General features: G+C 42.2%; 1 protein-coding gene and 1 long non-coding RNA gene across 4 annotated transcripts in view; one reads left to right on the forward strand and one right to left on the reverse strand.

Annotated features, from left to right (window-relative positions):
* Positions 1-1,323: 1,323 nt before the first annotated feature.
* Positions 1,324-7,803, reverse strand: LOC140070535 (uncharacterized). The gene is made up of 3 exons (XR_011848935.1): positions 7,627-7,803; positions 2,161-2,347; positions 1,324-1,519 (listed from the first exon to the last, which is right to left on the reverse strand). It is a non-coding gene; the product is annotated as an uncharacterized lncRNA (long non-coding RNA).
* Positions 7,709-12,184, forward strand: part of SIAH1 (siah E3 ubiquitin protein ligase 1) — a 31,855-nt gene continuing 27,379 nt past the window's right edge. Inside the window, exon 1 of one of the 3 annotated variants that reach the window (XM_072117166.1) lies at positions 7,709-7,925. The gene's annotated coding sequence lies outside the window, so the exon portion shown is untranslated. Of the gene's footprint in view, positions 7,926-8,085; positions 8,224-12,184 lie in introns of those variants that run through there. The other 2 variants (XM_072117164.1, XM_072117165.1) reach the window with 2 other exon arrangements.

The raw sequence follows: 12,184 nt of genomic DNA on the forward strand, positions 1-12,184 counted from the left end.
CTGAGCAGTCCAAATCTAAGTAGAGCCTTTGTGTGGACACCCCATTCTGTTTTCTTTTGTTGCTCTTCTGAGACTCAGTTATTTTGCAAGTTTATTTTTTTGATTGCTTCTATACTACCTGTGAGGCATCAAGAGAGAATCACATGATTAGCTACAGAGTGTTCCATGTTTGCTTGCTGGAGCCCCTCCATCTGTATCTCCCCAGCAGGTGAGCCTGCGCAACTCGCCACAGGGAGAATGCAATCAGTGTTAGGCCTCAGTAGTGTTAGACTCTGCCTGTATAGCCAGGGTTAAGGTATGTGATGATTCTTATACAATAATATTCTTCCATGTGAACTGGAGTGTGATTGGAGAGTGAGCCACCACCTGACCAGGGAATGACAAAACCCCTGGACAGGAAGGGTCAAGTCCTCTTAGGCACAGGCTCTCACCACACGAGCAGCTCTTAGGCCCTGGCACCTGACACAGGAGCAGCTCTCTTGGCAGCCATCTCTCTTACAAGAGAGGTCAGTTCTTTTACCACTAGCTCCTGACACAGGAGCAGCTCTTGGAATCCAGCTTTCCTAGAGAGCAAATCATCCATCCTAGCATACAGAGAGGCAGTGTGATGCACACATTCAGAACTACACACAGAACACCCGGGACAAAGCCGCAGCTTACATATCTGGACACAGCTACATCTCAGCCTGCACCTACTACCAGGCTGGTGAATATTCTCCTGAGGATCACTATCCATGACCACTCCAGTAATCCGGACTCTCCTTTAATCCGGCATCTGTACAAGATGGTTTGGCCCGTTGCCTGCAGTTGTTCTAATAAGGAACTGTGAGTTATTTTGCACAACATTGCCTCTGTCTGTTCCTTGGATATGTCTGTAACACCAAGGGCGCCCCATCTATTACTCAGAGACTATACTACAGACACCAAAGGGGTTGCTCCAGGGAGATTCAGCCTCTCCCTCGATTTCTTGCATACACCACCTACTGGAGACCTGCCAAGCTGTAAGACAGCCCTCAGGTCCCCATACCATGCACCGTGACATCAGCGTGCCTAGGCCGCAACCGTCGGCCACTCCGGTATTCTGGGCCCCGGCTGCCTCCAGGCCCAAAGAAACGGCTAGGCCCCGGGGGGGGGGGGGGGGGGGGGGGGGGCGGGGGGCGGGGGGTGTGAATGAGCCCTGAGTGACAAGGAATTTTCAATAACTATATAAGGTAAATACTGATTTGTACATATTTGGGTCTAGGGATATAGTGAAAGGGAAAATAGTGTATCTTTAAGTAAATTCTTTATTATGTAACCTGGTGATTTCTTCTAATGCTTAGCAACAATTGTGTAAATGGCATAGTTGTACAGATTATAATTGCCCTTGCTCAAAGAACAAGTGCTCTATTTTAAAAGGCTTGGCTAAGAACATTCAAGTAACCAAACACCTCTGAACAGCACTTGTCTACTATGACTCTTAGTGTCTTGGTGATAGAAACCTCTCTCAATTATTCATGGTCCATTTGGCTGAAATGTCCTGCAAAAAGACAGCCAATGTGAGACATTAGATGTGTGGTCATATGCATGTAAAACATATCCAGTATGTGTTTATATAACTATAATCTCTAAGTAGAGAATGACAGCTCTGTAATATTTATGTAGCCTTATGCTTATAGGGCAGAAAAGTTATAAGTTTTGCAATGACTCTTCCCCCCGAGAAAAACTATTTAAAGCTTTGCACCATGCATATTTTACATGGAATTAAATGAGCTAAACTGAAATGCGCAGTGTCCAGTTATACAACATTAAGGCCTCTTTCACACTTGCGTTGCAGATCACTTCAGAGTCTGATCAGAGTGCGATCAGGGTTGGTCACTGAAAAACTCTCTACAGTGTACATGCGGCTTTACAGTGAACTTAAAAAGTAGTTCCTGAATGGCGAGATAACTCAATGCAAAGTAAAAGACAGCCATTATTCTCACTTTTTACATAGTTTAGGTTTGTTATCTATCTTTGTTTAGGGCATAAAAACATTCTCAAAACTCTCTATAACCACTTTAGAGTAGAAATAGTGTCCTCCGTTGTAAATGAAGGGTTGACAGAAGGATGACATGTAATATGAGAATGGTAAGTGTTTGGGCTGTACATTGTGAGTTGTATTTGCTGACGTTGTCATACCGATACATTACAGACGTGGCGCTCAACAGTGCAGTCATCAGGTGACTCTGAGTCATGAATCTTGTTGAAGGAATCCCAAGGTAAAAGCTGATGTAATCTTACTACAGCTCACATGAATCAGATGACTTCTCAAGTGTTCTTTTCCTAGGGTTTTCTTATATTTTTTTCAGGAAGCGCTTTATCTTTTCTGTAAAGATAAAATTCTGAACTAGAATTTAAACTGTATGTAAATGGAGGATAATCATCTACTTTTACATAAAATCCTAATAACCTAATAGTAATAAGAGAATAAGTCTTACTTATACACAATTTAAAAGAAAAATAAATGTAGATGCGCACCTCTGATCATGTCTTATGAGGCAAGTTTTCTCTGTCTCTTATTGATGATCCAGATCCTTTTTATGTCTGGTTGTACAGCTAAACATTTATAACATGTCCTAATAAAGCCTAGCTTTTATATTTTTTCAACATTTGAGGTGCTGGAGATCTCAGATGTTTGAATTGAAGTGGTGCATGTTAGAATTGACATAAGGATTAGGTTGTTACAAAAAGAAGTGTATTGGATTTATACACTAGATACAATGGGGGAATTCCTCATTACAATGGGGCATATTTATCAGGACCTCTGCGCACCGCCAGTGGCGCAGAGGCCCTGAAATAATCGCAAATGCTAGCTTATTGCTAGCTTTTGCGATTATTTTCCCCAATCTGCCACCTTCACGACAGGGGGGCGTGAAGGGGCATGAAGAGGGGGGCGCGGCCTGCCAAGCAGGGGGCGCGGCCGGATGGGAGTGGGCCGGCGCGGGGCGTTACTGTCCCCGTGCCTGCGCACTTGCTGCTGCTGGCGACTTTTCATACGTGAAAAGTCGCCGGCTGCGTTTTTTTCTACGCCAGGTCCTGCCTGGTGTAGGTTAAACGCTGCGCTGCTGGCAGCCCGATACATCAAGAGGCAGAAGCCTCTTGATGTATCGGGCTGCGAATTTGCAGTGGCGGGGCGATCATACGCTGGCGCACGAGCGCCAGCGTATGATAAATGTCCCCCAATTTGTCTTTGTTGTCTATGTTCAATTCCATTTTTGTTTTATCTGAATTCATCAAGTGAGTCTATGTATGTTGTTGTATTTGGTTCTTTTTGTTTGTTTTTGGTTTGCCTCATAAAAGTTTTTTTTTATTTTGCGCACATGTCCCTTGATGTCTTGATGAATTTGGTAGTGTTTTTTCTTCTATTTCTATGCCAGGGGGTGATTGGAGTCATTTTGCACCAAAAACAAAAATTTGTGCCAAATCACAGATCATTAATTCATTTCAGTTTTGTGAAAACTTGTCTATCCAAATAATGAATTTGGCGGATTTTAAATGTTTTATGTTCATTTGGTGCAATGGAAAGTTGCAAAACAGCATTTGTACCACAACTACGCCAAAACAACGCCAAACGTAGACAAAAAAGGACAATGATAAATCCCCCCAATTAATCCAAATTACTTGAATGAGAACTGCACATTTTCTGTGTTTTCATAAATATTTCTTATTAGTCGTTAAGTAATGTAAGGATATTCCAGGAACATTGGTGCTACCTAACTGTTAAAACTGTCACATCAGAAGATAGGATATAATTACTTCTGCTTGAATGGATGAATGTATGATGCAAATGGTAGCGATGTATAGCAGTGCACATGCTTGAGAAAGGGGTGGAGCCCCAAAATGTAGCTGCCACAAGCGCTTCCCATGCCTAATATAAATAGTGATGATCCTTTGGTGGATATACTTGTATTGGACTCTTAGTAAATCATTGGACTATTTTATGGACTTTTTTGATAATGTGAAATGGCTGTGTTATAAATGAATAAGCTGTATCGCAATAACATTGAATATAGATGAAAGCATATTATATTTACATCTTAATGCAGAATTCATCAGTCTGTTATCATCTGTGCCGTTTAAGGGAACTTCCCATATGTACAAGTCAAAGCCTGTTTCAGGACCTGCCAGGTTTCGCTTGAGAACTGACAGTTTGGTAAGCAGGACATGTGGAAACTTTTGCTGAGATGAATTATAATCATTATGGAGGAAATTTCTGTTTTACATCAGAGGGCTTGTATTCACTGCTTGTTGGTGTCTTATATAAAAGAAAAACAGATTTTGTTCCAATTTAATGCTTTTAAGACATGAAATTATTGAATTGCTGTACAAGTCATGAGCTGAGAATAACTACATGTCATTATCCCATGTGCTTAATCTCTTTCGGTTTGGCATTTAAAGTTTTCTGTGTTATGCTCCCAGATTTCTGGATTATTAAATAAATATTAAAGTTTTAAAAAACTATGCTAAAATAGCAATATATATTAAGATGCAATAGAGATTGTGAACTTTCATAGGGATGATTCTCTTTCAGTCGTTCTACTTCAATATAGTTTTATTTCTTTTGCACTTCCATTTGTCTTGCTGAACCATAGTATGCCAGGATTGAACCCTCACTGATCATACCGGGGTGCTAAATTACATAATTAATACTGTATCATAAATATTCGTTCTGGAAAAACATTATTTAGGTAAAAGATTACAACAGATGTTGAAGAGGTTTGTTTTGTCTGGTGTGTCTGGCTGTACACACTCACACTAGTAAAGTGATATGGATAACCCTAACAGAGCAATGAGTCATGAAAATTTCACTCATTAAGATTTATGTGAACAGCCAGCTAAACACCCTGGAACAAATATGTATATATATATCAGATCTACACTGTATGGTGTCAGTCAATTGTGAAACCATTCCCAAATTCATAATGCTTCCCTTAGCAAATAGATTTAATTTACAAATATACAACTTGTGACAGGGTTGCCAAATTCCTAGAGTCAATATACAGGCAGGTTAAATACAAGATAGGTTCCATAGGTAATAGCCATGGCGGAGCACTGCTGGAGGCATTTCTTTGGTGGGAAGCACTGCTGGGGGCATTTCATTAGTGGGGGGCACTGCTTTGGGCATTTTTATTAATGGGGGAGCACTGTTGGGGACATTGCGTTAAGGGGGCTTAGCTTGAAACATTTAATTGGGTGGGGGTCTCTGCTGGGGGCTTTTCATTGGGGGGAGCACTATGTTGGACACTTCAGTGAAAAGCCCAAAAGACAAGGGGACATTATAGGTGTGTGTGGGTTGCTATAGAAAAAGGGGTTTTATAAGGTACGCTTTTCTGTAGTCAGCATTTTATCAAACCATTAAAAGAGGGCTACAGAAAAAGGGGCACTATAGGGGGGAGGGGGCTGCAGGAAATGGGGCATTATATGGGTTGGGGGTTAGATATGGATATGTTTTCGTGAGGCACACCATTTTTTTCCAATGACCATGTTCAGAGGGTTACCCAGCCCCGGTCACTGGAAAAAATTTTTAGTTGCAGCCGGTCCCTAGATACAAAAAGGTTGGGGAACAGTGCTCTAAGGTACTTTAACCCTGCAGGGTCTGATTACTAATACTATATACTGCAATACCGCATTGGGATGGTAAGTTAGGTGCCGTGGTAGGGTTCAACCCCAAGAAACAGGTTAACTGCTGCTATTGTTACCAGCACAAACCACGGCAGTAACAGGGTGTTAGCTATATTATACAGCTGACACCTGCTGTGTATGGAGCAGGTGTTGCCTAGGGCACAATGTGGGCTATTCGGGCGACCATTAGACCGCCAGAATCGGGCCCACTTGGTGGGGGCCTCCTTAAGGGCAAAGTGGTGGGGTGCATGCCCAGCCTTTAATCCGGCCCATATTTGGCTCCTTTAATGGCGGCATTTGGCTCACAGACAAATCTTTAATAAATAGCAATTGGTGCCGTGTGCTTCTTATCAGTGGATAAGCGCAAATCACTGGATACAGGCAGCAATGTTACCGCTGTCTGCATACTTTCTGTAACCCAGGTGCCGCCGCCATTGTTGCTTAGGTGATGGCATATGACGTCCACTCCTCTCTATGAACCAGGCACCGTTGCCTAACCAACCATGGCTGTGCCTAGGTCATAGAGAAGAGCGCAGGAGCCAGCTGCAGATTTATGAAGTTTTTTTTTTTTTTTTTGCTGTGGCTACCTATCTGCTCGGGGGCATATGCTGTGGCTACCTATCTACTGGGGGGCATGTGCTGGCGCTACCTATCTACTGGGGGACATGGACATGTGCTGGGGCTACCTATCAACTGGAGGGCATGTGCTGGGGCTACCTATCAACTGGGGAGCATGTGCATATTGTGTGGCTCTCACAGATGTAAAGGTTCCTGACCCCTGGGTGAGTAGTATACAAGTCAGGACATCTGCCTAGACCAGTGGTGGCAAACCTATGGCACAGGTGCCAGAGGTGGCACTCAGAGCCCTTTCTGTGGGCACTCAGGCCATCACTGCAGGACAGAGTTCACCCAACAGGACCAAATCCACCAAATCTTTCTGCAGTTGCAGGCAACTTCATCAGGCACATCATTCTTCCTGTATAGAGAGACCCTGGAGAGAAGCTATTTGCCCTCTTTCTTTCAACTGTATTAGTGGCATTAGGCGGCCGATACAATTGAAAGATGCGGAAGAACACATAACAGTAAGTTAATGCTTAAAATACCACGTTGGAACTTCACGGTAAATAAGTGGATTTTGGTTGTAGTTTGGGCACTCTGTCTCTGAAAGGATCGCCATCACTGGCCTAGACCTTCATTACATTTGTTTTGTGACTGCATCTGCCACTTGTACGCACCAATTTATTCCCATGCCTTTTGGTATTGCTTATGAATATTAGGGCAGTCTAGGTCTCGTAGGATTTTGGCAATCTTCACCTTACTTTTGTTGTCAAAGGTGGTATGCAGTGTCCAGTGCCCATCACCAGGTTTTATTCCATTAAACTACTATTCCCTCAGGTAGGGCTTGAAATGTACTTTCTAGAATACAGTCTTTTATGTGAAACCTAACCTATTTTTCTATTGAAAGAAAAAAATCTCCCCAAAAGTCAGGCAAAAATGACTCTTCTAACCTCATTTCCACATGAGATGGGTCAAGTTTAGAAGCTGCAGTGGAAGTGTCAGTACAGAAGTCCATATCTTCTGTTCTAGAATACCTAGAAATATGCTACTGGTGTCATATTAAAGATAAGGATGTCTTTCAGATCATGCCAAACTTACATAACTACAGAACCAGACGTGCAGACAAAGACATGACTGAAAATGCAAGCTGCCGATAAAGCCAGTTCCCGCCAATGGGTTAGGTTTCACAGAAAAGAAGGAATACTAGAAAGGACACTTCATAGACTACCTGTAATTTAGTGATAAAACCTTTAAGTTAATATTTTAGCTCGTCTAAGGGTGGAAACACGGATCTCTGAGAGTAACATCAGTAATTTAAATGGCTTTTCTTTTCGGTACATTACAGAGTGGTCAGCTCTGTAATGTAAAGAAGTAAAATAACTCTTTCCAAGCGTCCTGGGAACTGCGCTCGTTTCTGACAACGACCTTTACGAAAAACGCGGGAGACACAGCGCGCACTTTCGTCATCTACTCGGTGGGCGGGCCTACACTGGCAGGAGGAATGGTCTATGCCAGGCCAGTGAAAGCTATTTACGTGCGCGTCCTCGCTGAGTCACAATAGTGACGTAGCCGCCGTGGCCGCGCCCGCTCCCCTCCGCAGTGTCTTTCTCTGAGGGCGGAGGCGCGCTTTGGGTACGGTAACGGCAGCTCGACGGAGATATATTACCGGGGGAGGAGGAGGAGAGACCGGACGTTCACCTCACAGCAGCACGGCTGGGGCAGAGGTGAGTGTCTGTCTGTCAGAGAAGTGTCGCCGCTACACAGGATATAAATCCTGGGAGACGGCGTTCAGGTTTCACAGTGATAACAGAGTGCCCCCCCCCTTCTCTGGACACCCCTCCCCCTGGCTCACCCCTCCTCCTGCCCCGGTGTACCGACAGTCGCATTGTCTTCCTGCTGCGGCCTAATCCGCCCTTGCTCGCCTCACCGGCCCCAGGCTGTAATCCCTGAGCCCCGGCCTGCACCATGACCAGGAGCTGATGGCTGCTGTCTCTCTCCTGGCGCCCGCTCCCTGTGTGCAGGGTATGATGTGTTTTCATGGATGGAAGCCACAGCTTATTGTATCGTTCCCATTCAGTACATTGCTGCTGCTTCTACTTGTTACCATAGCAATGCTGATTAACAAGTCACATAATATCCATTGATAAAATTATATTGCAGTTATTTTATCAATGGATGATATATCCCTTTCTGTTGTAACAAGCACATAAATTGCTTACCTGGTATTGGACCATTTCACCTTCTGATTTCACATGGGTGAATCTTTGTTACTATATGTATACATATGTGTACTACATATGTATCTATATGTAGATATAGCGCACACCTACTTTAAAAACATGGAAATTCAATGTGATAACCTCTCATTATCCATCCTGTGCAATAGAATATACTCAATGGGTACAGTAGGTGATGTGGAAGGAAACTGGCCATGTATTTGTGGTCCTTTCTACATTATTCACTTATTGGAGACCGTTCACATTAAGAGGGGATATACAATGGTCCTTTGGTATGAATCCTCTGAGTACATTCCAGGATCGTCTCCACTTAAGGATAAATGTCACATATATGGAAGGTCTCGATTATTTGGGAATATGTGTTCATTGTAGATGCATGGGCGTTAAGGCAGACAGGCTGTATTTAGTTTTGTGAATGCATTTTCAGTGTCTACTTTGACCTTCATGTATAGTTTGTCCTAAGGTTTCTGTATGATCCTGTGCTGTAGGTTGACTCATTTTAATTTGCATTAATAATATTGATTTGCATAAACATATTTACCAGCTAATCCAAATCCACATGATTTGCATAGACCGTGAGGATCCTTGTTTGATCTTTTCTCTTTGGGATGTGCTGTATGTGAAAGTGGCTGGCTGTTAGGCTCTACTGATGCTCTCCGAGCTTTGTTGTGCTGAATTTTATAAAGTAATGGTTGCTCTCCTGATAGCGGCATGACAAGGCCTAGCTTTAGTCTTGCATAGGTCTTGTGGGGGCGGGGGTTTCTCCATGACATATCTATTGTTCCTAGCATGCGGCTTCTCGGTATAACCTTTACATGAGAAGGACAGCCTGCTCATTGGATCATGCGTGGCAGTTCATACGTTTTCCTTGAATGGTTTTCTAAATTACTCCGGTCACTGAGAAGTGATATCCAATTTCTTCTTTCTGCTCCTTATTGTTAATGATGATGGCTCAGTTATGGTGAGACAAAGTATTGAATCATTAATTCTTGAGGCAATGGTACTAAAGCTAAGAGTTGAGGAACTACTGGCAGGGGTCTCAAGCATGTCTTGGAGATTGTTCTAGGTATCTGTGTGCTAATATATAGAGTAATAGATCCGTATGTATAAATTTATAAAGCAGAATGAAATGAGGATTTTGTTTTTTAACAGTGTTGGTCCTGTACACCTGTGGTAGGAGTAAAACTGGTACTGAGCATTGTTCCTTTACAGAGGCAAGAAGTGGGGAAATACTATAAAGAATGAACATTAAAACCAATATATGTACAGTAGAAAGGTATAAGTTTCCCATGATTAGTACATGGGGAATAGACAGTTTTTTTAAAATATAGTTTATACTGTAATGGACCTATATTACACCTATTCTATTGCATATAGAATTACCTGGGCATCCCAGATGTGGAATGAACAGATTACATGTGTAGATACTGTAACAGACATATATTATCCTTTGTAAAGAATTCCTTCAGGTCCAAGGTGGGGAAACCATAGATTGTATATTAGGATTGTAGTGTAATGAACATATATAAAATACAAATATTTAATGTATACAGAATTTCCTGAACATCCTAGATGTGGAATGAACAAATTGTATATGTGGATTATAATGGAATGAACATATAACACCTACATTTGTGTTCAGAATTCCATGAGCATCCTGGATGGGGAATGATTGATTTGTATGTGCCAATTATAGTGGAATAAACACTTGTTCTTGGAAACAGTCTCGCAGCCATCAGATCCCTCCTTCATAGATGACGTCAAGTGTAGCATTGTAATTTAGAGGCTAGAGAACAGCCTCTGAGCACTGACTTTGGTTGGATGGCATTGAAGTAACCGCGTGGGCAACATCTCTAACAATTTCCGGTTATAGAGGAATTGCCTAATAAACAGTTGGTTTTGAGGACAGTGGAACTGGATCAGACGTTTCATATCATAATCCTACACAGTCTAGAAGTGCGAGATCACATGAAGGCTTGGCTACTATACCTATAGTTTCTGCTTTTCTGAATTTGAGATGTTTGATAATGTTAGATTTACCACTCACATTCTACTGTGTTTATGGTGTGTAACCTCTACAAACATTGAACTCAGAGGAAAAGCAAAGTAAAATATAAAGATATACACAGGGGACATACACTAGAACAGTGATGGCGAACCTTTTAGAGGCCGAGTGCCCAAACTGCAACCCAAAACCCTGCTTATTTATCGCGAGGTGCCAACCAAAAATTAAAGCAGTAACTTATTGCTCCCTGTTCAAAGTAAAACATCTGGAGAACTGTACCACAGGTCACAGTGGTCAGAGAGTTTCGTCTAAGCTGGGTGTCCTTACGTCAGGGACCGCCTGTATATGTGTATATTCATTCCACTATAATCTGAAAATACATTGTGTTTATTCACCTTCTAGAACGCTTAGGGATTTCTGTACACAACTGATTACATGTTATATATGTTCATTCCACTATAATCTTTACAAACAGCATTCCCCATCTAGGAAGCTTAGAAAGATGTGTAACACATGTTCATTGCATTATAATATACATATTTCAAACGTTTCCCATCTTGGATGCTCAGAGAATTCCTTATTCAACTGAATATTTGTCCATTTGACTATTATCCTATTATATATCCTATATCCTTACCTGTTCTTTTCCCTTATAAGAATTTTGTGTAGATTATAGTGTGATGTACATATATTACACGTTCACGGCTATGCAAAAATCCCATGAGTGAAATGAACAGGTTGTATGTCTGAATGATAGTAGAATGAACATATTACAAATATTCAGTTGCATACAGAATTCCCCCAGTATCCTAGATAGGGAATGAAATGGTTGAATGTGTAAATTACAGTGGAATGAGTACATATTACACATGTACAGAATTTCCTGAGCATTCTAGAGTGGGAATGAACAGTTTATATGTGTAGATCATAGTGTAACAAACATAAATTACACGTCTACAGTTGTGAACAGGATTCCATGTGCTTCTTAGATGTGGAATGAACTGGTTATTTGGATAGATTAGATTGAAATGAATATATATTGCACAGATGTGTATAGAATTCCGTGAGCATTCTATATGAGGAAATAACAATTTGTAGATTATAGTGGAATGTACATATTACACACGTACCGTATATTCCGGCGTATAAGACGACCTGGTGTATAAGACGACCCCCCTACTTTCCTGTTTAAAATATAGAGTTTAAGATATATTCGCCGTATAAGACTACCCCTTTTCCAACGCATACAAAACACCGGTAAAAATTTAAAAAAAAACTGATTTGAATTTAACATGGTCCTTTTTTTAATTTAAATTCTTATGACATGCAGGTATATAGCAGGAAAACTGTCGCTCATAAACCTAAGGCATACAACCACATTACCATTACAGCACAGCCCCCAGTAGTATACAGCACTGCCCAGCCCAGCATTAAATAAAAAAAATAAACTTATATACTCACCCTCCGGTGGCCCCGATATGCTGCGCTGCTCCCCCGATGTCCGCGCGGCTCATCTTCAGTGTTCCGCGCCGTCTTCTGCTGGGCGCCGCCATGTTTTCCCGGCAGGCGCCTAGTATGACGCGCCGCTGCTGGGAAAAACATGGCGGCGCCCAGCAGAAGAAAGAAGACGGCGCGGAACACTGAATACGAGCCACGCGGACATCGGGGCCAACGGAGGGTGAGTATGCGCCCCGATGTCTTTTTGAGGCTGCCGGCAGCTTTTTGAGGCTGCCGGCAGCCA

Source organism: Engystomops pustulosus, chromosome 7, assembly GCF_040894005.1.
Source record: "Engystomops pustulosus chromosome 7, aEngPut4.maternal, whole genome shotgun sequence".
Lineage (NCBI taxonomy): Eukaryota > Metazoa > Chordata > Amphibia > Anura > Leptodactylidae > Engystomops > Engystomops pustulosus.